This window comes from Garra rufa, chromosome 5 (assembly GCF_049309525.1).
Source record: "Garra rufa chromosome 5, GarRuf1.0, whole genome shotgun sequence".
Taxonomy (NCBI): Eukaryota; Metazoa; Chordata; class Actinopteri; order Cypriniformes; family Cyprinidae; genus Garra; species Garra rufa.
Genome location: NC_133365.1, coordinates 51,637,377 through 51,661,081, shown reverse-complemented (window position 1 = coordinate 51,661,081; position 23,705 = coordinate 51,637,377). Strand labels below are relative to the sequence as shown.

The following is a 23,705-nucleotide window of genomic DNA, read 5'->3' as shown; positions in this document are numbered from 1 at the left end:
AAATTCTTGTTCTGAAAGTGAACTACTCCTTTAAGAGTGAATGCCATTAAGAATTGCAAGTGATATAATAAACACAAATAAAAAGATTATTTAAATGTATCATTTAAAAATACTGACTTTTTGTCACTGGCCAAAAGTACAGGCAAAATATTTAAAGTTTAGAAATGTATAAGTAGGGTCAAAGACGAAAAAGGGTTTAAGCATAAAAACAATAAGTGCAATACCGCTTTAAATTGTTGTTGTTTTTTCCGCAAAAATATATAAAAAAAAGTTTTCTGTTTAATTTAATTGCATTTTTGTTTTTGTGTTTCTTAGCAAAATATAAATATCATACATTTTTCCCTAATTTACAGAAGACACTCACTAAAATGTAATTCAGTGTAACCGTATTGTCAGGCATATTTACAAGAAAAATCTATTTGTGACATATTAAAAGACAAATTACTTTCACCCCAAATATTAGTTGTAATTCTACATTTTTAAAATTTGCCACTATCCTAGGTTTTGCCTATTTGTCAGTACGAATAAAATCTAATATGCTTTATTATTCTTATATATTTTAATATGTACAAGTCAGAATTTTTGCATAAATATTATGTTACATTAAATGACAATGTAACATTATTTCAAACAAATCTTAACATTTTATTCTCTATTGTCTATAAAGTAGACACTTTACTTAGATTAAATGCTTTCTATGGACATAAAATCACTTTTGTAAATGTCTTTTGACGTGGACATCTTAACATCTTTGACCCAGTAGTATATATGTGACCCTGGACCACAATTTTTGTGGACAAAAAATTTTTACAAAAATGAGATGTATACATCATATGAAAGCTCAAAAAATAAGCTTTCTACTGATGTATGGTTTGTTAGGATAGGACAATATTTGACCGAGATACATCTATTTGAAAATCAGGAATCTGAGGGTGCAAAAAAATCTAAATACTGAGAAAATCACCTTTAAAGTTGTCCAAATTAGGTTCTTAACAATGCATATTACAAATCAAAAATTACATTTTGATATATTTACAGTAGGAATTTTACAAAAAATCTTCATGGAACATGATCTTTACTTAATTTCCTAATGATTTTTGGCATAAAAGAAAAATCTAAAATTTTGACCCATGCAATGTATTTTTGGCTATTGCTACAAATATACCCCAGCGACTTAAGACTGGTTTTGTGGTCCAGGGTCACATATAATGATGAATTTGCATTGCTTCATTGCTTTATGAAAGGTTGCTGCAGAGCTGTTTTGTATGGGCAACCAAGTGTAACCAATTTCATGAACTGAATGCATTATGTGACACGAAATGCATGACAAAATGCAGTTACACTTTAATGCATTTTGCACACAGAGAACCTGTTCGAAGCCATAAAGCCGACCAGCAAAAACCAGTTGCATTTCAATGAAAAGCACCAAATTCTAAACCAATATATAAATCTAATAATAATATTGATAGTAAAGAACATTGCTTATTACAGAACTGATACTGTGATATTGTTGCAAGCTTTGTTATATCTAAATAATTCTGGATGGAAAGATACTTCATTGTTCTGTGAATCAATGCTTTCCTCATTAAGGCAACCTCCAGAAATCTCCAATTTCACTGACCTGCTGAATACTTCCAGAATGTTTTCGGTGATGAGGATACCATCAGAGCAATGCCCCTATGTGACACTTTCCCTTAAGTAAGTGAGAAGTTTGACGGTGAAACGGATACACCAGACATGAATTTTCTCGTCTTCAGTGGCCGCTTACCAAAGCGAATGACTGATTCTCACTCAAAAAAAAAAAAAAAAAAAGAGCCTGGAAGTGATCCATCAGCACCAGGCCATCTGCACTACGGGTCCATATGCAACCCAGACCTGTCTGTCTAGACTCCCTGAGATTTATTGGAAGAAGGCGCTTATATCAAAGATTACTCATGGGAACACACAGAATAACTGGTTTGCAGTGCAGCTGTTCGGTCCAGATCACTGTTGACTTTTTATTCAGCAACACCTGAATGTACTTGGCTGGAATGAAAAGTTGCACTTGGACGTGGTTTAGATTTCTTTAGCTTTCAAGCAAACATCAAATTTCAGAGAATTGCTGACATCTTCAATGTTCAGAATAGTGTACTTCTCACATTGTTTTAGCAGTATGCAGTGTATATAGCGTGGAAAGTACGCAATGCATGATGTAACCATAACATAACATGAAATGCGCAGTATACAACCAGAGCACATTGTACAGAATACTGTATCAAACAATGCAATATCTAACCAATGAGCTACATTATCAATACAATTTATAATGTTTGTATCATGACTCATTATTTGATTAAATTGACAAAGTTAAAACATCTTTGCTTTGGCAGTATGCAGTAAGTGATATTCTAGGATAGCATTAATTTAAAATACTATTATAGTTTTTGTTCCTATTTTGAATAATGTTTTCCATTTTCACTTTAATTTTTAGTACATGTTTTAGTCTTTAGTTTTATTGTATTTTTTTAAGTTATTTTTAATTATTTCAGTTTTTGTAAGGGTAAAATATAAAATAAATTATATGTCATGTAAAATAAATTCAAATGAGAAAGCTGAGCTGCCTTGAAAACAAGGCAATAACAAACAAAAAATGTTTTTTTTTAATGATTTTTATAGTTTTCATTTAGGTTTTAGTTAACTATAATAATCCTGTCATGAGCATTTTAGGTATAACTAAAATTATTAATAATCAATGTATTATCAATTTTCAGTGAGTGAAATAAAATATAAATATTAGATGAAAAATCTAACAAACTGTACAGTTGAGGTCAAAAGTTTACATCCCCCTTTCAGAATCTTCAAAATGGTAATTATTTGACCAAAATAAGAGGGATCATACAAAATGCGTGTTATTGTTTATTTAGTACTGGCCTGAATACAATATTTCACATAAAAGATGATTACATATAGTTCACAAGAGAAAATAATAGTTGAATTTATCAAAAAAATACCCCATTCAAAAGTTTACATCCCCTTGATTCTTAATACTGTGTTGTTACCTGAATGATCCACAGCTGTTTTTATTGTATTTTAGTGATAGTGGTTCATAAGTCCCTTGTTTGTCCTGAACAGTTAGACTGCCTGCTGTTCTTCAGAAAAATCCTTCAGGTCCCAGAAACTCTTTGGTTTTCCAGCATTTTTGTTTATTTGAACCCTTTCAAACAACGACTGTATGATTTTGAGATCCATCTTTTCACACTGAGGACAACTGAGGGACTCATATGCAACTATTACAGAAGGTTCAAACACTCACTGACGCTCCAGAAGGAAAAATTTTGCATTAAGAACCGGGGAGTGAAAACTTTAGAATTTGAAGTTCAGGGTAAATTTAACTTATTTTGTCCTCTGGGAAACATGTAACTATCTTCTGTAGCCTCTGAAGGGCAGTACTAAATGATAAAATATGACATTTAGGCAAACTAAGAAAAATTTACAGATCTACATTCTGTTCAAAAGTTTTTACCCCCCAGCTCTTAAAGCATTGTTTTTTCTTCTGAAGCATCAGTGAGTGTTTGAACCTTCTGTAATAGTTGCATATGAGTCCCTCAGTTGTCCTCAGTGTGAAAAGATGAATCTCAAAATCATAGTCATTGTTGCAAAGGGTTCAGATACACAAAAATGCTGGAAAACCAAAAATATGTGGGACCTGAAGGATTTTTAAACAGCAGGCAGTTTATCTGTTCAGGACAAACAAGGGACTCATGAACAACTATCACTAAACAAAAAAGCACAGCTGATGAACATTTAGGTAACAACACAGTATTTAGAATCAAGGGGGTGTAAACTTTTGAACAGGGTCATTGGGGTACCAAATAAACAATAACATGCATTTTGTATGATCCCACTTATTTTGCAGCTTCTGAAAGAGGGATGTAAACTTTTGACCTCAATTGTGTATGAATAAATACTATAATATCACACATCATTCATTCTTTTTTTCCAAACCTCACAATTTCTCTTCATTTTTCACACTCTGAAAATCTATTCAAACACAATGTGGAATAAATTAGTTGCCCATTTTTGCATCAACGGCAGACTGGTCCATCCGAAATAAAACCTCAAATTTCACACTCACTACAATGTTCTTTTGCTCTTCCTTAAGTGAAGCCCTGAGGCTGTGGGTCGTTCTCACTCCAGCTGTCCTGACAGACCCAGACACCTTCCACTCTCTCTTTCTCTCTGTTCCCATCATTCCTTCCACAGTATGACAGGAGGAACCGCACATAGCAGAGGCACCATAAACCCCCGTCTGCCGCTGACCTCCGACAATTTATGCCCTTTCATTTCAGCTGGATGGAGAAGAGGGCTTGACTCTATCCTCAGGTCTTAAACCTCAAACGCTCACCTCAAACAGCCCACTGGGCTCAAAACAGCATGTGCTTTCATTTGTGGGGCTATTGAGTCCCATCAAAAAATTCCCTACTTTCCACTTTCCAAAAATGCTGCACATTTTCCTTATATAAAAGCATGTGTTTTATCAATGACAAAAGCTTCTTTCCAAAAACTACATTTTAAACCCTATAAGTACACTGCAAAAAATGCTTTTCTTACTTAGATCATTGTCTTGCTTCCAGCCAAAATATCTAAAAATTCTTAAATCAAGTAGGATTTCTAGATGAGTAAAAAGTATTGTCTTGTTTTTAGTCAAAATAAAGTGTGTTTTTGCTTGAAACAAGCTAAATAATCTGCCAGTGGATAAGAAAAATATTCTTGTTTTCTGTTTTAAATAAGATTTTTTTTTGCTTAACTTATTGGCTCTAAGCAAAAACTCACTTAATTTTGACTTGTTTTTTTTTTCTGAAAACAAGACTATTTTTACTTGTCTAGAAAATCATTCTTCATTTAAGAATTTTAGATATTTTGGCTGAAAACAAGACAAAAAATCTAAGTCAGAAAATAACTTTTTGCAGTGTGGTTAATTTGAAACACTCTACATAGATAAAACTCAACAATGCAAACTAAAATGAGAGTCCTCTGTCTATGATATTGATTTCTCCAATGAAAAAGTCATCTAGTCTGAATCAGGAGAGAAATATGCAGAGATCAAGCACCATTTACAAGGTAAAACAGTTGGTGAATGTTGATGTGTTAGACAACACACTGCAAAAAATGTCTTACTTTGATATTTTGGCTGGAAACAAGACAAAAAAATCTAACATCTTAAATCAAGAAGGATTTTCTGGATGAGTAAAAATTGTCTTGTTTTCAGAAAAACAAGTCAAAATTAAGAGCGTTTTTGCTTGAAACAAGCAAAATAATCTGCCAGTGTCTTGTTTTCTGTTCGAAATAAGATTTTTTTGCTTACCCAATTGGCAGATTATTTTGCTTGTTTTAAGCAAAAACTCACTTGATTTTGACTCGTTTTTCATCTAGAAAATCCTTCTTGATTTAAGAATTTTTAGATATTTTGGCTGGAAACAAGACCAATTTGAAACACTACATAGATAAAACTCAACAATGCAAACTAAAATGAAAGTTCTGTCTATAATATTGATTTCTCCAGTGAAAAAGTAATCTAGTCTGGATTAGGAGAGAAATATGCACAGATCAAGCACCGTTTACAAAACAAAACAGTTGGTGGAGTTTGATGTGATGGACAACCGGGGATGGACTTTTTCCACTGGAGGAAGTGTTATTAAGGATTATGGACTGGATATTTTGGCCAGAAGGGATGCTTTTGGCTTCACAAAATGGACTGGAGTGGTGTGGATTACTTGTGAATTATTGTGATGTTTTTATCAGCTGTTTGGACTCTCATTCTGATGGCACCCATTCACTACAGAGGATCCATTGGTGAGGATCCAAATGAGGAAATGCTGAATTTCTCCAAATCTGTTCTGACAAAGAAACAAACTCATATACATCTTGGATGGGCTGAAGGTGACTGCATTGCCATCAAATTGAATTTTTTTTGGGTGAACTATTTCTTCAAAATGCTTTCTGTTTAGACAGGCCACTAGGTTATGGACCAATTTTAATGTCTGTTGAGCAAAATTCACTTAGAAAACCTCTAATCAACAGACCACACAGTTTGAAGAATCACTCATGTCCATAACAAACAGCGCAGGTCGATATGTACCCGACAGTTTAACAGAGAGTTAAAATAAAATCAGTGAGTGAGAGCTATAATAATAATAATGATTTGCTAACGCAAGAGCCAAACATTAAATAGTAATGGTCTGTTTATGCACCTGAACCTCAGAAACCACAATGCCTGGAGTCTTTCCCTTAAATACATACACACATAGAGCAGCTGCTGCCCACAGATCATTCTCTCCTTTCCACAGGACGATGACATTTTCATGATGTTCACTCATGTCATATAGACATGCACAGACTGATAAATGGACACATGCCTTTTGCCAGGTGACATCAAAGACAAGCGCACAGTTTCAGCCTTTCATCAGTCTGTCAGAGTCCCTTACATGAAAACACACGTACATGCTCACTGCATGAAGACGATGCTTTGATATCACATATACACTTCAACTTGAAACAATGTTCAAAACCCATTTAACCTTTGTATGTACAGACAGTACACATATACAGCCCATATTTATTGTTGAAATATTCTAAATATTCTAATATGAAATATTCTAAATAGCTAATACATTTATTTCACATGCATCTCCTATAGTTTTAGAAGAGATCTTAAAGTCTCAGACTGTGATCAAACTTGCTAAGAAACCAAGGTCTGCAATCAAAAGACAAAGTTCATCTATAACAGTTGACCAATTTTAATGAGAAAGGTTGATACTTCAAATATCCAAGAACTTGACTGATTGTCTTCACCTAAACTTTTGAGAAATAGAGTTTTTGTCAGGGTTCTGTCACTTCGGTCTAGTTTTCTTGTGGTTTTGTGACAGAGCCCTGACACTACCGTTATGTCTTGTTTTTTTTGTTGTTGTTTGCGTGCCTTGTTTCTTGTTGGAGTGTGGTGTTCGGATCCCGGCACTCAAGTCTTGTTGAGTTTCAGTTTCGTGTCGGGGTTCGAACACTTACACTCCATGATCTGTCTTGTTGCGGGAGCGTGCGGTCTCGAGTTCGCTCGAGATGTACGCTCTCCTGTCATGTGGATTTGTCTTTTGTATTTTCTTGTTTTCTTGTGTTGTGGCACGTGGCTTGTGCAGCTTATGAGTATGTGTTCGTGTCTTGTTTGTTCAAGCCCATGGCTTGTGATTTTTTGTATTGCTGGCCATGTGCTTGTGTTTTTGTTTTGTGTGAGCACATGGCTTTTGTCTTGATTGGTTTCTTGTGCCATGTGCTCTCACGTCTATTGTCTTGACCCCACCCATCTTGTTTCCTGATTATTGGTTAATTTGCCCCACCTGTGTTTCCCTTGTTACCTGCCTAATTTTCTCCCTACTTATTCTCCTTGTGTTTTCAATCCCGGCCAAGTTCGTCATCGAATCTACCCTCATGGTTTCCTGTATTGCCCTGCCTTGTCAAGCCTTGCCTGTGTTGTTGCTGACCTGTTTTCCCCCACGGGGTAGTTTATGTTGGTTTTGTTTTTATTTTGCTAATAAAGCCCACTGCTTCTGCATTATTGAGTCCTCGCCTCATTCCTCTACCCCAGAGGTTCTCAACTCTGGCCCTCGAGGTCCGCTTTCCTGCAGAGTTTACCTCCAACCTTGATCAAACTCACCTGCCTGTAACTTTCTAGTAATGATGAAGAGCTTGATTAGCTTGTTCAGGTGTGTTTGATTAGGGTTGGAGCTAAACTCTGCAGGAAAATGGACCTCGAGGGCCAGAGTTGAGAACTCCCGCTCTACCCAAACCCTGACAGTTTTCCTCTAGGTTCTAAAACATATGAAAACAATTGAAATGTCATCAGTCTCAACTGTTTCTAAGAGACAGCGATGGGATCAAAAGGAGTGCCAAAGGAGCATCCTGAAAAATATGACCAATTCATTTCACATGCATCTCCTTTAGTTTCAGAAGAGATCTTAATGTCTCAGACTGTGATCAGACTTGCCAAAGTATCAAAGTCTGTGATCAAACGACAGAGTTCATCTATATATGTGACCCTGGACCACAAAACCAGTCATAAGGTTAAATTTTACAAAACTGAGATGCATACATCATATGAAAGCTCAATAAATGTTGATATGTGATTTGTTAGGATAGGACAATATTTGGCCGAGATACATCTATTTGAAAATCTGGAATCTGAGGATGCAAAAAAATCAAAATACTGAGAAAATCACCTTTAAAGTTGTCCAAATTAAGTTCTTAACAATGCATATTACTAATCAAAAATTACAGTTTGATATTTATAGTAGGAATTTTACAGAAAATCTTCATGGAATATGATCTTTACTTAATTTCCTAATGATTTTTGGCATAAAAGAAAAATCAATAATTTTGACCCATGCAATGTATTTTTGGCTATTGCTACAAATATACCCCAGCGACTTAAGACTGGTTTTGTGGTCCAGGGTCACATATGAGCAACAGTTGACTCATTTTTATGAGAAACATCTGAGACAAAGTTTATACTTTAAATAACCAAGAACTCGACTGAAACTCTTCAACTGAACCTTTGAGAATTAGTTTTCCTCTAGCTCCAATACATATGAAAACAAAAAATTAAAAAAAGAAATTAAATCTCCAATGTCTCAATTGTTTCTCAGAGACAGCAATGAGATCAAAAGGAGAGCCAAAGGAGCCTCCTGAGAAATATAATACATTTTTATAAGAAACATCTAAGACAAGGTTGACACCTCAAATAACTAAGAACTCAACTGAATGTCTTCAACTGAACCTTTGAGACATACAATTTTCCTCTAGGTTCCAATTCATATGCAAAGAAATTAAATCTCCAATGTCTCAATTGTTTCTCCGAGACAGCAATGAGATTAAAAGTAGAGCCAAAGGAGCCTCCTGACAAATATAACCTATTCACATGCATCTCCTGTAGTTTCAGAAGAGATCTTAATGTCTCACACTGTGAACTTCATGAAAACACTGAATTTTTTAGGAGAAACATCTGAGAAAGTTGACATCAAAAAGCAGCATACTTATGAACTCAACCTCCAGAGCTATAAAAAAGAAACCTCTGAGCAACCGAAATGTCCCTATGGGTCAACAGCAGAGTGAATGCAAAGTCCAAAAAAAGCACTGCATCCATAACAAGAAACTACAAATTAGATAAAGATACCTGTGGTGATGAATGGAGCTTCCACGCGCCTCCCTGCAGCCGAGCAAATCAGGTGCAGAAGACACGAATCAAACAATAGCGAGGAGGTGAGGATGTCCAGCGTTCCAGACCCCCAGCTTCCGTCTGTCTCCGTCTCTCCACGTGCTGGAAGATCTGAGAGCTGAGAGCGTCCGTGATGTATTCCTCACACCCGTCCGTCCGCCCGCCCGCTGAAGTGTGCGAGAAGGAGAGAGAGAGAGGATGAAAGCACTACTCCTCTTTAATATGAAAGACTTCAGTCAGAGCTCTGTGAATTACAAGGACTGCCCTTAAATAGCCTTTCCACAAACTCGTACACATTCTCTCTCTCTCTCTTTCTTTCCCCTCCTGTTCATCCCTCCTACTGCTTTGAGGTGTTGAAATGCCTACACACTCAGCATATATTACCCATACTCTCTTCTCCCTAGAGCGAGAACATACGCCTATACGCACAAGTTCAAAAGTTTCTACATAAAAGCAAACAGAATATTTAATAATCCTACAATTTTAATCCATGAAGATATGCACAGAAACAAAGAGGATGAACTAAAAAACAAAACATATGGAAGTATACCTGGAAATGGGAGTCACACTTAACTTAAATTATTACCTCTATTTAGTATGGCTGCATTAAATTGATCAATAGTGACAGTAAAGGCATTATAATGTCACCAAAGCAAATAAATGCTGTACTTTTGAACTTTCTACTCAAAGAATCTTGAAACATAAATTGCATCAAGGTTTCCACAAAAATATGGAAACATTGGTAATGATCAGAAATGTTTCTTAAGCAGCAAATTAGAATGATTTCTGAAGATCATGTGACTCTGAAGACTAGAGTAATGATGCTGAAAATTCAGCTTGGCATTACAAGAATAAATGTAATTTTACAATACATTCAAATAGAAAATAGTTATTTTAAATGGTAAAAAACATTTCACATTTTTACTGGATTTTTTTTTTTTTTTTTTTTTTTGCTGCATTTTCAACACTTTTTTCTTACCAAACATCCTGTTAACGCAGAAATACAGATTACAGAAGTAAAAATGTTTGCAAATATTTTTTTTAATAAATTTATATTTTTATTCAGAATTGATTAATTCAATTGTTCAAAAGTGACAATAAAGACATTAATAATGTTACAAAAGATTTCTATTTCAAATAAATGCTGTTCTTTTCAACTTTCTATTCATCAAAGAATCCTGAAATATAAAATGCATCACAGTTTCCACCAAATACGCAGCAACACAAATGTTTTCAACTTTGGTAATGATCAGAAATTTTTATTAAGCAGCAAATCAGCATATTAGAATGATTTCTGAAGATCATATGACTCTGAAGACTGGAGTAATGATGCTGAAAACTCAGTTTGGCATCACAGGAATAAATTAAATTTTACAATATATTCAATTAGAAAATAGTTATTTTAAATGGTAAAAAAATATTTCAAATTTTTACTGGATTTGTGTCAAAAAATGTAAAAATTACTACAAATAAAAATCTAAAAATATTATTTTTTGAAATAAATTAAGATTTTTATTCAGAATGGATGAATTAAATTGTTCAAACGTGACAGTAAAGATATTAATATTGTTACAAAAGATTTCTATTTCAAATAATTGCTGTTCTTTTCAACTTTCTATTCATCAAAGAATCCTGAAAAATAAAATGCATCACAGTTTCCACAAAAATATGCAGCAGCACAAATGTTTTCAACTTTGGTAATGATCAGAAATGTTTCTTAAGTGCAAATCAGCATATTAGAATGATTTCTGAAGATCATGTGACTCTGAAGACCAGAGTAATGATGCTGAAAATTCAACTTGCCATCACAGGAATAAATTTAATTTTACAATATATTCAAATAGAAAATAGTTATTTTAAATGGTAAAACACATTTAAAATTTTACTGGATTTTTTTTTTTTGTCAAAAAAATTGCAGCCTTGCTGCATTTTTCAACATTTGTTTTCTTACCGAACATCCTGTTCACGCAGAAATACAGATTACAGAAGTAAAAATGTTTGCAAATTTTAAAAAAAAATAAATATATTTATTCAGAATTGATGAACTGTTCAGAAGTGACAGTAAATACATTAATAATGTTACAAAAGATTTCTATTTCAAATAAATGCTGTTCTTTTCAACTTTCTATTCATCAAGGAATCCTGAAAAATAAAATATATCACGGTTTCCACAAAAATATGCAGCAGCACAAATGATTTCAACATCATAATGATCAAAAATGTTTATTAAGCAGCGAATCAGCATATTAGAATCATTTCTGAAGATCATGTGACTCTGAAGACTAGAGTAATGATGCTGAAAATTCTACTTGACATCACATGAATTAATTAAATTTTACAATGTATTACAAAAGAAGACAGTTAATTTAAATGGTAAAAAATATTTCACATTTTTACTGGATTTTTTGGTCCAAAAATTGCTTGGCGCATTTTTCAACATCCTGTTCACTCAGAAATACCGCTTACAGAAGTAAAAATGTTTGCAAATACAAAAATCTAAAAATATTATTTAAAAAAAAAAAATTATAATATCTTTATTCCGAATGAATGAATTAAAATTGTTCAAAAATGAAAGTAAAGACATTAATAATGTTACATTGCAACAATGTAAGATTTCTATTTCAAATAAATGCTGTTCTTTTGAACTTTAGAATTTTCTTTTTGGAATCTTAAAAAAAACTAAATGTATCAGTTTCCACAAAAATAAGAAACAACACAACTGTTTTCAACATTGATATTATTAACAATATTTCTTAAGCAACAAATCAGCATATTAGAACGATTTCTGAAGGATTATGTGACACTGAAGACTGTAGTAATGATGCTGAAAATTCAGCTTTGCATCACAGAAATAAATTACATTTTAAAATAGATTCATATAGAAATAAGTTATTTTACATTGTAATAATATTTCACAGTATTCCTATATGTTTTTGTTTTTTTAATGTTTTTAGATCAAATAATGTAGCTTTGGCAAACGAATAGTCTTCTATGACCCTTCATTTTTTCTCACTTAACATACTGCTTCACTCAGACAAGTAAAAAGGTTTGCAAATGATGTTCGAACTCAAAAATTTCTAAGAAAGAGGTCAAATAATACAATAAAAATGTTTATTTTTAACTCTTTAAACCTAACTAGCCAAATATGTTTTATCTAATGCCAATGCATGACAAAAAAGTTCTTTCCCACCATAGCAAATACTGAGACACTCAAGAGGCACGAAGATGCAAACCAGACTTGAGACCAGAAGCCAGGGACATTTTTCTGAGCTCGGTTAAAAGCTAGATGCACATAGCACACGCATAAACGAGCATTTATAAATGCTTGTAAAAAGCATTAAGAAATTGTGTTGAGACTTTGGGTGAAAATGGCAGAAAGCCAGTTTTATCGACTGATATAGCGCTTATCGACTGCAGACCATCGCTTTCACTTCCATTACTAGCAAATGACTGAAAAAGACATTTTACAGATAATTTACTCACATCTTCCATTTGTTTACTATTCATCTGCACAGATGCCACTGCACATGACATTATAAGTGACATATAACATTAACAAGCACTACTTTCTGGTCAATCAGCCACCTGTTTGCAATTATCACGTCAACTGCTCTCCATTTCACCATTACAGAGTATTTCCACGCTGCTTAAATGACAATCAGGGTGAAATCATGCCAAAGTGTAATAAACTACTGTGCTATTTCATCAGAAAGTGTGCCGAACTGGCATCTTTCGTCATTCGGAGATGCCCAGAGGGTTTTTCTACCAGATAGTTTCTTATCTATATGGTTCATTTGCATTGAAAAAAGCATTCAAGACTCAGTCTAAATGCAAGCTGATATTTTGATGTTAATCCCAGTCAAAACCATATGGCATAGTGTATGAAGAGGTTTGCAAAAAAATAGGAAATAACTTTAACATCACTGTCTAAATCGCAATATGAGGAAACTATTGTAGGCAAAAACCCGGAAGCGAGTTAGCATTTTAGCACTTCCGGTTCCATAGCCCCAATCAGTCAATGGGTTTTTTTTAGAAAGCAGAAAGATTGAGGATTTTCTAGAAGCAAGGATAAAATGATGAACAAAATGATGGCTCAAATATGGTACTTTATTCTATAAAATAAATGTAATCTTACCATAATCAAAAGCTTGCTCACTCTGCTGTTATTTAATAATTTCACGCACTAGATTTTCATTGAATACTGTGGAGACTCGTTTTTAATTAAAATATCCATATTAATCAAGAATTGATTGACTTTTAATGGACCTTGTTTCGAAATGTACAGAAATAGGTGCTTTCATATGTTTTAGTTATGATTATTTCATTTATTCACTCCTCACTGTTTATTATTACACTGTAAAAAGTTGTCACCAGTTTCAACTTAAAAACCTAAGTTCAGCAGCTGCCTTAAGTTAAGTTAAATCAGCTTAAAAGTACAAGTCATTTTAACTCATTACAATAAAATGAGTTGATATAACTTGTAAGTTTAAATGACTTAAGTCAGCTGCTAAACTTTCGTTTTTAAGTTGAAACTGGTGAAAACTTTTTAAAGTGTATGGTTTCATTTCAGTTTTATTTTGGCTCTAGTTTTGAACTTATTCCAGTTTTATATGAAAAGATTCATGTAACATGGAATAAAAAATGTATCCACCGAGTAAATCCCTTATACTGAACATGTTTCTAAAAGTTTGAAGAAGTTTGTCGGAAGCACGGTGGTGGTGGTGATGATATTGAAGACGAGTAACTGATGTAGTTCGTTTATAGCCTAAGTTTAGCTTTTTAGTTTTGCCGTTTGTATTTAGGCTTCAAAATTCATTCAAGTTATATTACTTTGCGAGGATTCCCTTGATGGACAAAATGTGTAAGTTGAAAAAATCCTATTGCCTTTTTGTCGAGGGAACCAGTGTGATGCTAGCAGCTGATCTGCCTACAAAATGACGTCATAGTTCCACCACTATATTTACTTTTCACAATATGACTTGAAAGGCAACTTATTATTTTTTTAAATATCAATTGGCATCTTAAGAAAAAAAAAATCTACGTAGTATCGTGCTACAGCCTGCCTTAAACTCCTCAATTTAGTTGTATTAAATTTAAGGCCATAAAAAGTTTTAAATATGTTAAATAGTATAAGAAAAGTCTTAATTATAATTTAGGAGGTCTTACATTTGGGGACGGAAAGACGAGAATGGCGATAGGGCTGGATTAAATTTCAAAAGGCAATGATGTCATTGAATAAATATGCATGCTGCACGTTTCAAAGTCAAAACGCCGCACGGATGTCTTTATATGAACGTATCTGAAGGAAGCCGACTGTCCTCAGAAACGCGTCGTTGGCATTTTCATTTCATGCCTGATAAAACAATGTTAATGCTGCTTTGTGTTCAGCCGTTACTAGGGAAACTGTAGTATTTCAGCGCTCCTAAAGCGCCCCCTCGTGACAGAGAATTAATTTTTATTTCCACATTTTTTTCAGCTATTTATGGTCAAATGATTGCAATTATTAGCCTAGAATCTAGACGCGCCCCTAGCGGCAGCAAATTACATTTGCTTCCAAGGTCAGTCTAGTTACTCTCAATTCACTTAAAATTCCGAAAAATCCAAGATGTACCGGGCCAATCACGAGTCGGTGGGCGGGCTTAACATGATGACGCCTGAGTCCTGACCTGCGACCATAAGTTCCGTCAGACATGAATTCCTGATTCTGTGAATTACGCGTGGAAAACTTAACAGTATTTATATAATTTTTTACTTTGGATACACAGCCACGTCCATCTGTCCTGAGCAGGAGCTCGTTACATGTGAACGCGCTGTGGTGTAGAATACGCAAACACCGGAAGCGATCTGTGGCGTGTATACGACACTCATTGTCCACACAATGCACAGAGATTGTGGATATAGCGGCTATTCAAAATGGTAATTACTTGCGCTTATCCTGGTTGTTCAAACCCATTTAAAGCTAAAAGATTACGTTTGCTTACGCAAACTCATCCTGGACTTTTTCACCGATTTCCCCTTCCGGTGTTTGCGTATACTACGTCAGAGCAGGGTGTAATTTGGATTTGTCTGTGCATGTTTTTGTTTACTTTTAAAGGTTTAGTGCCCATCTATGTCTATTATTTGGCTGACAGACTGCACAGTGCACTGATTTTCGTTAAAAATCTCCGTCGCTCTGACTACGTCACCTGACAGACTAAGTCTCTGATTGGTTGTAGCGCTATCCTATTGCGTGGAGAGGAGTTTGAAAGACAACCGTTTATCCCACCCCTCTGGTTGAGCCCTGTCTATGGAGAGTGCCCAGACCCTACATTTATGTGGGTCTGGCTTGCCAGGCTATGCAATTATCACAGAGAGTTGTAAATGTGAAGGAAGTTAATGTGCCTTCTAAAATACTAAACAATTAAGACAGTAATATTTATGTTTTAAATAAATATAATAAATGATATACTCGATTTGCCTTAAATTGATATTTAAAAATTCTGCAGATACACCAAATAGTGAACTAAAATTCCTTCCTTGATATTTGTTTAAATCTGTGTATTGAAAACATTTTTGATTAAGTTTAGACTCCTATCTGATTTTCCATGTTTTAAAAAAAAGAAGTCTTTTTTTGGGGGGGGGGGGGGGGGCTACCAAAATCTGAAGAGTACCTGCCCGAAGGGCTACCAGAGATTTTGTGAGCCCTGTAGATCGATGTACTCTCAGTTCCGAGCTCTGACGTCACATACCCTGCGAAACAACAATGTCAGCCCCTACGTGTGCATTGTTTATGCAAGTGGTACACAGTGGAAAAAAAGACTTTAGGACAATATAACGCTGCAATCAGATTAATAATAATAAATGCGCTCAGGCAGTTTGGCGTGACTTGCCTGGAACGCTACAAAGTCATGAGTCGTGATTTACGGGCTCAAAACACCAGGATTACATATAAACACAGTTGATTATGTCTAAAGTGAAAGTAACATCAAACAGCAAAAAAAAAAAAAAAAAAAAAAAAACGAGGTGCTCTTAAAGCGACAGAACTAAACATGTTACCAATTGTCATCCAAGAGACAGTTCACGAAAAAAAAAAAAAAAAACAGAGTAGTGTCCAAGCGGCAACCTCCCGCTCTCTCTGTAGAAACCAATACGGAAGTGACTTAAACTGCAATTCATTGACTGGCCGCTAGAGACTGGCTGCAGAAGAGAGTCAATCCCATAGGCTCCCCATGTTAAAATGCCCAAATTTACAGCAGAAAAAAATATGTTTACAGCCTGGTACAAAAAGTGGTTTTGGTCTATAGTTAATTTTGCCCTTCCTGTCTTACTGTGAGGGGGGTGAATTTTTTTTTTATAACTCATCCATTTAAGTTATATAAAGCCTTAAAATTATGCAATTAAGGGCGTTTGCGTATACTACGCCAAAGCGTGTACACATGTAACGTGCGGGATGATGAGCTTGTGCTCAGGAAAGATGGACGTGGCTGTGTATCAAAGGTAAAAAATTATATAAATACTGTTCAGTTTCTCGCAAAAAACGATCATTTCGTGTCTTAGGACATCAACGTATCGTCACGAGCCGCAGGGTGTAAGTTGGTTTTGTCTGTGTATGTTTTGTTTTACTTTTAAAGGATTGGTGCCCATCGACTGCCATTATATGACTGACAGACTGCACCGGTTTGAGTTAAAAATCTTCGTTTGTGTTCTGCTGAAGAAACAAAGTCACCAACATCTTGGATGCCCTGGGGGTAAGCAAATCAACATCAAATTTTCATTTTTGGGTAAACTATCCCTTTAACAGAACAAGAAAAGCAGTCAAATGTCAAAAGTTTTGGTTTTAATGACAAAAACAAGTGTCACAAATGTATCTTCAATCTATAAAATACTCCATTTAATATTAAAGAAATAAGCAAAATCTGCATTTAATTTCTGTCACTGTTTGGATGTAATAAAACACCCACAATAAGGTCATGTTTGCATTTTCTTCACTGGTCATAATTATAACCTTGAAATCAGGATTAAGCATAAAATAATGTATTTAGAATCATTTATACATGGCTGAGAATAGAAGAAATAGTTGTAATCTGGCTCAGAGGAATACAGAAATCATGTCAAATAGGGGATAATACAAGATGACTTCACCTTAAAATGGTTGTCAAAAGCAAAAATGCTTCAAAACGCTACATATTTTGTGAAAAAGCACTACTTTGGAATCAGCACCCTAAAATTAGTAAGCAAGCAATGGCCTATTGGATTTTATTCAGCAAGTATGATGCAGGCCGGTCTAATAGGCTCTTTTTAATAATGCACGTTTACTGCGTTACTTACATGAATGACTTTTTTCAACTGGTATAAACTGATGCATGTCAAATTACGTGAATGATCATTGTTTTGGAGTGTATTGACTGACAAATGTGTTGAAACTAGCTACATTTTATGCAACATTAATTGCTTTAAACAAACGCAACGGGGCATTTGTGGAAAATTTCTGAATGAGACCGATCACTGAGTCACATGAGTCAGTAAATGTTTTTTTTTTCCATGATACAGGCCCTTGTTAGATATAAAAGTCGTGAAGGTCTATGTAGAAACTTGTGGAGGGAGAGCTGGATTGGTTTTGTTTCAGCTTGTTATCATTGTTTGCCAATTACATCATGCTACCTCACCAAATAAAACCAAAATTGCCCACAACTGCATGACAACAGCATTACCTTACTTTTCCATAAGAATCTGGAACAGTGTTAACAGTGCTAACTACAACTAGAAAAAAAAACACGTTTTCGGGAAATGAAATAAAGCTGAAATGAAAAGACAAAAAAATTACGTTATAAAAATATTATTGGAATATGTTTTACAAAAAAAATGCTATTTTAGTCTTTTTAACTAAAAATTAAAAATTATTATTGAAATTTTTGAAGTAACATGTTACTTACCTATTTCTTTGTAATTATTTACCAGCAATTTCTGAATGAAAATACATTTATAATTTCTATACAATTGTTTTATTGTAAGTGAAATAAGTAAAATTAAAATAAAGCCAAAAAGAAATATTAAATGTACACTAAGTATTTATAAACGTGACCCTGGACCACAAAACCAGTAATAAAACCACTTATTTGATATAAATAAGCTATTATTTTAAATATTTTATATATACTATTTGAAAATCTGGAATCTAAGGGTGCAAAAAAATCTAAATATTAAGAAAATCACTTTTAAAGTTGTCCAAATGAAGTTCTTAGCAATGCATATTACTAATCAAAAATTACGTTTTGATATATTTATGGTAGGAAATGTACAAAATATCTTTATGGAACATGATCTTTACTTTACTTGGCAAAGAAAAAAGAAAAATCGATAATTTTGACCACTACAATGTTTTTTTGGCTATTTCTACAAATATATGCTACTTAAAAGCACAAAAGCACAAAATTGTAAATAAATGAAACTTAAAACGTACTGTATAAAATAAAATAAATAAATAAAATAATAATTAATACAGTGACACTTAGAGTACAGTCACTCAGCAAGGTCCACTAGTTAATTTTTTTTTTCTATTGTTCATAAATGTTAACTAATGTCATTAACTAATGTTATAGAACCTTTCTGAATGCTTTTTTGAAGTAAAGGTCGCAGTATAATTCCAGACTATAATTTCATTAACTTCAGCATAACCTCATTATAAAGTTAATTCATCAAACACGTCTTTCATTAACACCTCATAAGTCAGACAATCCAAGAACATCATCTACATATCAGTTTTTCTAACATTTCAGAGTACTTGAACGCCTGGAAGTGCGTCATTGTTTCTAAAGAAGCTTAAATAAACATTGAAATACTCCAACGAGACCGTCACAGGAAAACCAATCCAAGACAACAAGTGCTATGTACACGAAAACCACAAATATCTGCTGAGGTCAACAAGACGACGAAAGTCAACACAATTTGTCTTCATAAAACAGATTAATAAATAAAACACATTAAATGTTGTTTCATCAAAACATAACAACTTGCTCCTGTTTCATTAGAGAAATTTATCACATTAGAGAAATAAAAACACTAAACCTTCATCTGAAATGCAAGATGATATGCCTAGTTAGGCTCAGTCTAAATATTTATGAAAGGGAGAACATCAGCACAATAATATGTGTTTAGTAAGCACCTGTTGAGCCCATCTGGTCAGAAATGACACATGTTTTCTATTAATCATCCTGACATGAAGAGCTCCAGATGAGCATGGAGGGTCATTGATGGGTTACGTGAGAGATTTTAAGAAAAATTAAGCCCAATAAAAATTATGTAACTCTAACCTGTCAGCAGAAAGAAGCATGTTCAGATTTCATCACAAAACACGTGGAACGCAAGACTAAGCATTTTTATGCAACCGTAACAGAAGAAAATGAAATACAAGTGTCTTCTGCTCACCAAGGCTGCATTTATTTAATCAATAATACAGTAAAAAGTTGAAATATTATTACTATTTAAAAAAAGTGTTTTCTCTGTGAATATATTTAAAAAATATAATTTATTCCTGTGATGCAAAGCTGACTTTTTAGCATCATTGCTCTAGTCTTTAGTGTCATGATGCTTCAGAAATCATTCTAAAATGCTGATTTGCAGCTCAAGAAACATTTCTGATAATTATTTATGTTTATGTTTAAAACAGTTGTGCTGCTTCACATTTTTGTGGAAACCTTGATACATGTTTTTAGGATTCTTTGACTGATATAAACACCATAAATATAATTTTTGATCAATTTAATGCATTCTTCATGGTTTCTGCAAGTCTTTAAAAGTCACCCTTTCACAATTTGAGATGTGATCTTGGAAAACCTTAACAGATGGTGAAAGACTTTCAAATCACAATTTTTCTTCGTGTTTTATTTCACTAAACAAGTATATTTTGCCAAGATATTTTCAGAGATGATAGACAAGGTGTTATAGAATAATAATTTAATGAAAAAATGTTTTTTTTTTTAATGCAACTATTTTTTCAGAATTCCCAAGTATGTCCCAGCATGTTTTCCCAGATCGCATTACATTTAAGGCCTTTAAATGCTTCTAAATTGAGTCTTAAATACATAAAGTTTTGACATTAAATGGTGTATGCATTAAAATGCAAAATAAAGATCTTCTTCAGATGAAAAATTGAGAAACTGGACCAAAAATAGTTAAGTAAATAAATAAATGCAATTTTAATTGTACTCTTTTTTTTTTTTTTTTTTTTTTTTTGGTAAAAATGTGAGTGTCACTGTCACTTTTAATCAATTTAATGTGTCCTTGCTAAACAAAAATATTGACCACAGACTTATCTATCCATCCATCATTTAAATAGCACTAAAACTATTGGCAGAATTTTAGGAAAGCTGCATTACCTACCACTTCTGCCTAAAACAATGACTAAAAGTCTGTTAAGCTCTTGGCTAACATCAGCCAAAAAGAAAAGTCATTGGAGAGGTTGAGCAAATAATTACATTTGGAAGAAAGATTATGAAGTTTGTGAAAAATATGCATTTGAATGTGTGGATCATTCACAATAAGTCCTGAAACATAATAGCGAATAGTGTTAATTTTAACTTCATGTTGACTTCAAGTACTCCTTTTTAAACTCAACATAACCACTGATGGAATATACTGTACAGTCCTGGCCAAAAGTTTTGGGAATGACACAAATATTAGTTTTCACAAAGTTTGCTGCCAAACTGCTTTTAGATCTTTGTTTCAGTTGTTTCTGTGATGTACTGAAATATAATTACAAGCACTTCATACGTTTCAAAAGCTTTTATCGACAATTACATGACATTTATGCAAAGAGTCAGTTTTTGCAGTGTTGGCCCTTCTTTTTCAGGACCTCTGCAATTCGACTGGGCATGCTCTCAATCAACTTCTGGGCCAAATCCTGACTGATAGCAACCCATTCTTTCATAATCACTTCTTGGAGTTTGTCAGAATTAGTGGGTTTTTGTTTGTCCACCCGCCTCTTGAGGATTGACCACAAGTTCTCAATGGGATTAAGATCTGGGGAGTTTCCAGGCCATGGACCCAAAATTTCAACGTTTTGGTCCCCGAGCCACTTAGTTATCACTTTTGCCTTATGGCACGGTGCTCCATCGTGCTGGAAAATACATTGTTCTTCATCAAACTGTTGTTGGATTGTTGGAAGAAGTTGCTGTTGGAGGGTGTTTTGGTACCATTATTCATGGCTGTGTTTTTGGGCAAAATTGTGAGTAAGCCCACTCCCTTGGATGAGAAGCAACCCCACACATGAATGGTCTCAGGATGCTTTACTGTCGGCATGACACAAGACTGATGGTAGCGCTCACCTTTTCTTCTCCGGACAAGCCTTTTTCCAGATGCCCCAAACAATCGGAAAGAGGCTTCATCGGAGAATGACTTTGCCCCAGTCCTCAGCAGTCCATTCGCCATACTTTTTGCAGAAGATCAATCTGTCCCTGATGTTTTTTTTTTGGAGAGAAGTGGCTTCTTTGCTGCCCTTCTTGACACCAGGCCATCTTCCAAAAGTCTTGGCCTCACTGTGCGTTCAGATGCGCTCACACCTGCCTGCTGCCATTCCTGAGCAAGCCCTGCACTGGTGGCACTCCGATCCCGCAGCTCAATCCTCTTTAGGAGACGATCCTGGTGCTTGCTGGACTTTTTTGGACGCCCTGAAGCCTTCTTAACAAGAATTGAACCTTATTCCTTGAAGTTCTTGATGATCCTATAAATTGTTGATTTAGGTGCAATCTTAGTAGCCACAATATCCTTGCCTGTGAAACCATTTTTATGCAACGCATTGATGGCTGCACGCGTTTCTTTGCAGGTCACAATGGAATCAATGGAAGAACAATGATTTCAAGCATCACCCTCCTTTTAACATGTCAAGTCTGCCATTCTAACCCAGTCAGCCTGACATAATGGTCTCCAGCCTTGTGCTCATCAACATTCTCACCTGAGTTAACAAGACGATTACTGAAATGATCTCAGCAGGTCCTTTAATGACAGCAATGAAATGCAGTGGAAAGTTTTTTTTCAGGATTAAGTTCATTTTCATGGCAAAGAAGGACTATGCAATTCATCTGATCACTCTTCATAACATTCTGGAGTATATGCAAATTGCTATTATAAAAACTTAAGCAGCAACTTTTCCAATTTCCAATATTTATGTAATTCTCAAAACTTTTGGCCACGACTGTAGATTCACAACCTGAGTTTGAAACATGCACAAAGATGAATACAATGCAATATGTGCATCATTTGGTTTAACTAGTTTAAACAAGACTTTATAAGTGGCACGGATGTGTGCACGTCTTTATTATAACCAAAAACTTCTATGATGGAGAATGATGTAATTGTTACCACATGTCCACGTCAGCAGGTAGAAAAACATGATTCAAGATTTAGGAATCCAGTGTGAAATAGCTTGTTTTGCTATTGGAAGCACATAAAATGTGTCTGCTTATAATGAAGTCCTAAGTGAGACAGAGAGTTGCTGAAGACTTCTAGGGATTTAAGAAACGTCACTCCTCAGACATACAGCAGATCTGTCACCCTCAACATAAACATGAACAAATATGGGATTTCAGCCACGATACCTTCCGATTCAGTCAGCGGTTCGGCGCGTGCCAGCTTGTGGAAAGCTTTTGGCTTGGCAGAGACGGATCCCAACACACCCTCCGATGCTCGCTGGCCTGAGATGGAGGTCTGAGTCAGTGAACCAGGCTTCAAAACAGCCACATCCACAAATGTTGCCTGTATAAGTGAGAAACAACATTTAAAACCACCAAGTGTGTCTGACTGTCATTAGCAGATGGTTTCAACCCCATTGGAAAGAAAAATCAGCCATTAGATCTCCTTAACATTTTTTCTCCTAGATGGCAAAGAGCCTCATTCACGAAAGACGAGCAGAACTAAATTGTGTAAACTGTGCATAAAACCGTTAATGTGTAAATTGTTGCTTTCAATTCAACATGAGACCTTATGTTTATGATTTATGTAGAAATTACTTCTGCATGCTTCTCACGAGCAACTCACAAACTATACTTGTTAACTATACTTGAGTAACGACGAGCAGAATGAATGTGTAAATCTCTCATAAAACTACACTGTAAAAAGTTTTCACCAGTTTCAACTTTAAAAAATTAAGTTTAGCAGCTGCCTTAAGATTGTAAGTTAAATCAACTTAAGTTATTTAAACTCACAAGTTATATCAACTCATTTTTACTGTAATAAGTTACAATTACTTGTAGTTTTAAGCTGATTTAACTTAAAAACTTAAGGCAGCTGCTGAACTTAAGGTTTTAAGTTAAATCTGGTGAAAACTTTTTACAGTGAACTTGTGTAAATTGTTGCATTCGATTCATCATGAAAACATGAACACATTTATGATTTACATACAAATTAGTTCTGCTTGTTTGTCATAAATAAGACCCAAACACCAAATTATGCTCATGTTTTTTTGATTATCAGAAATATCCCAGTTTCTCAA

General features: G+C 34.5%; 1 protein-coding gene across 3 annotated transcripts in view; it reads right to left on the bottom strand.

The window, feature by feature from the left end:
* Window positions 1–22,952, bottom strand: part of tnca (tenascin Ca) — a 96,281-nt gene extending 73,329 nt beyond the window's left edge. For 2 of the 3 annotated variants that reach the window (XM_073840770.1, XM_073840772.1), the window contains exons 1-2: window positions 22,813–22,952; window positions 9,200–9,408 (exon numbers count right to left, since the gene is read on the bottom strand). The gene's annotated coding sequence lies outside the window, so the exon portion shown is untranslated. Of the gene's footprint in view, window positions 1–9,199; window positions 9,465–22,812 lie in introns of those variants that run through there. The other variant, XM_073840771.1, reaches the window with a different exon arrangement.
* Between the last annotated feature and the right edge of the window lie 753 nt (window positions 22,953–23,705).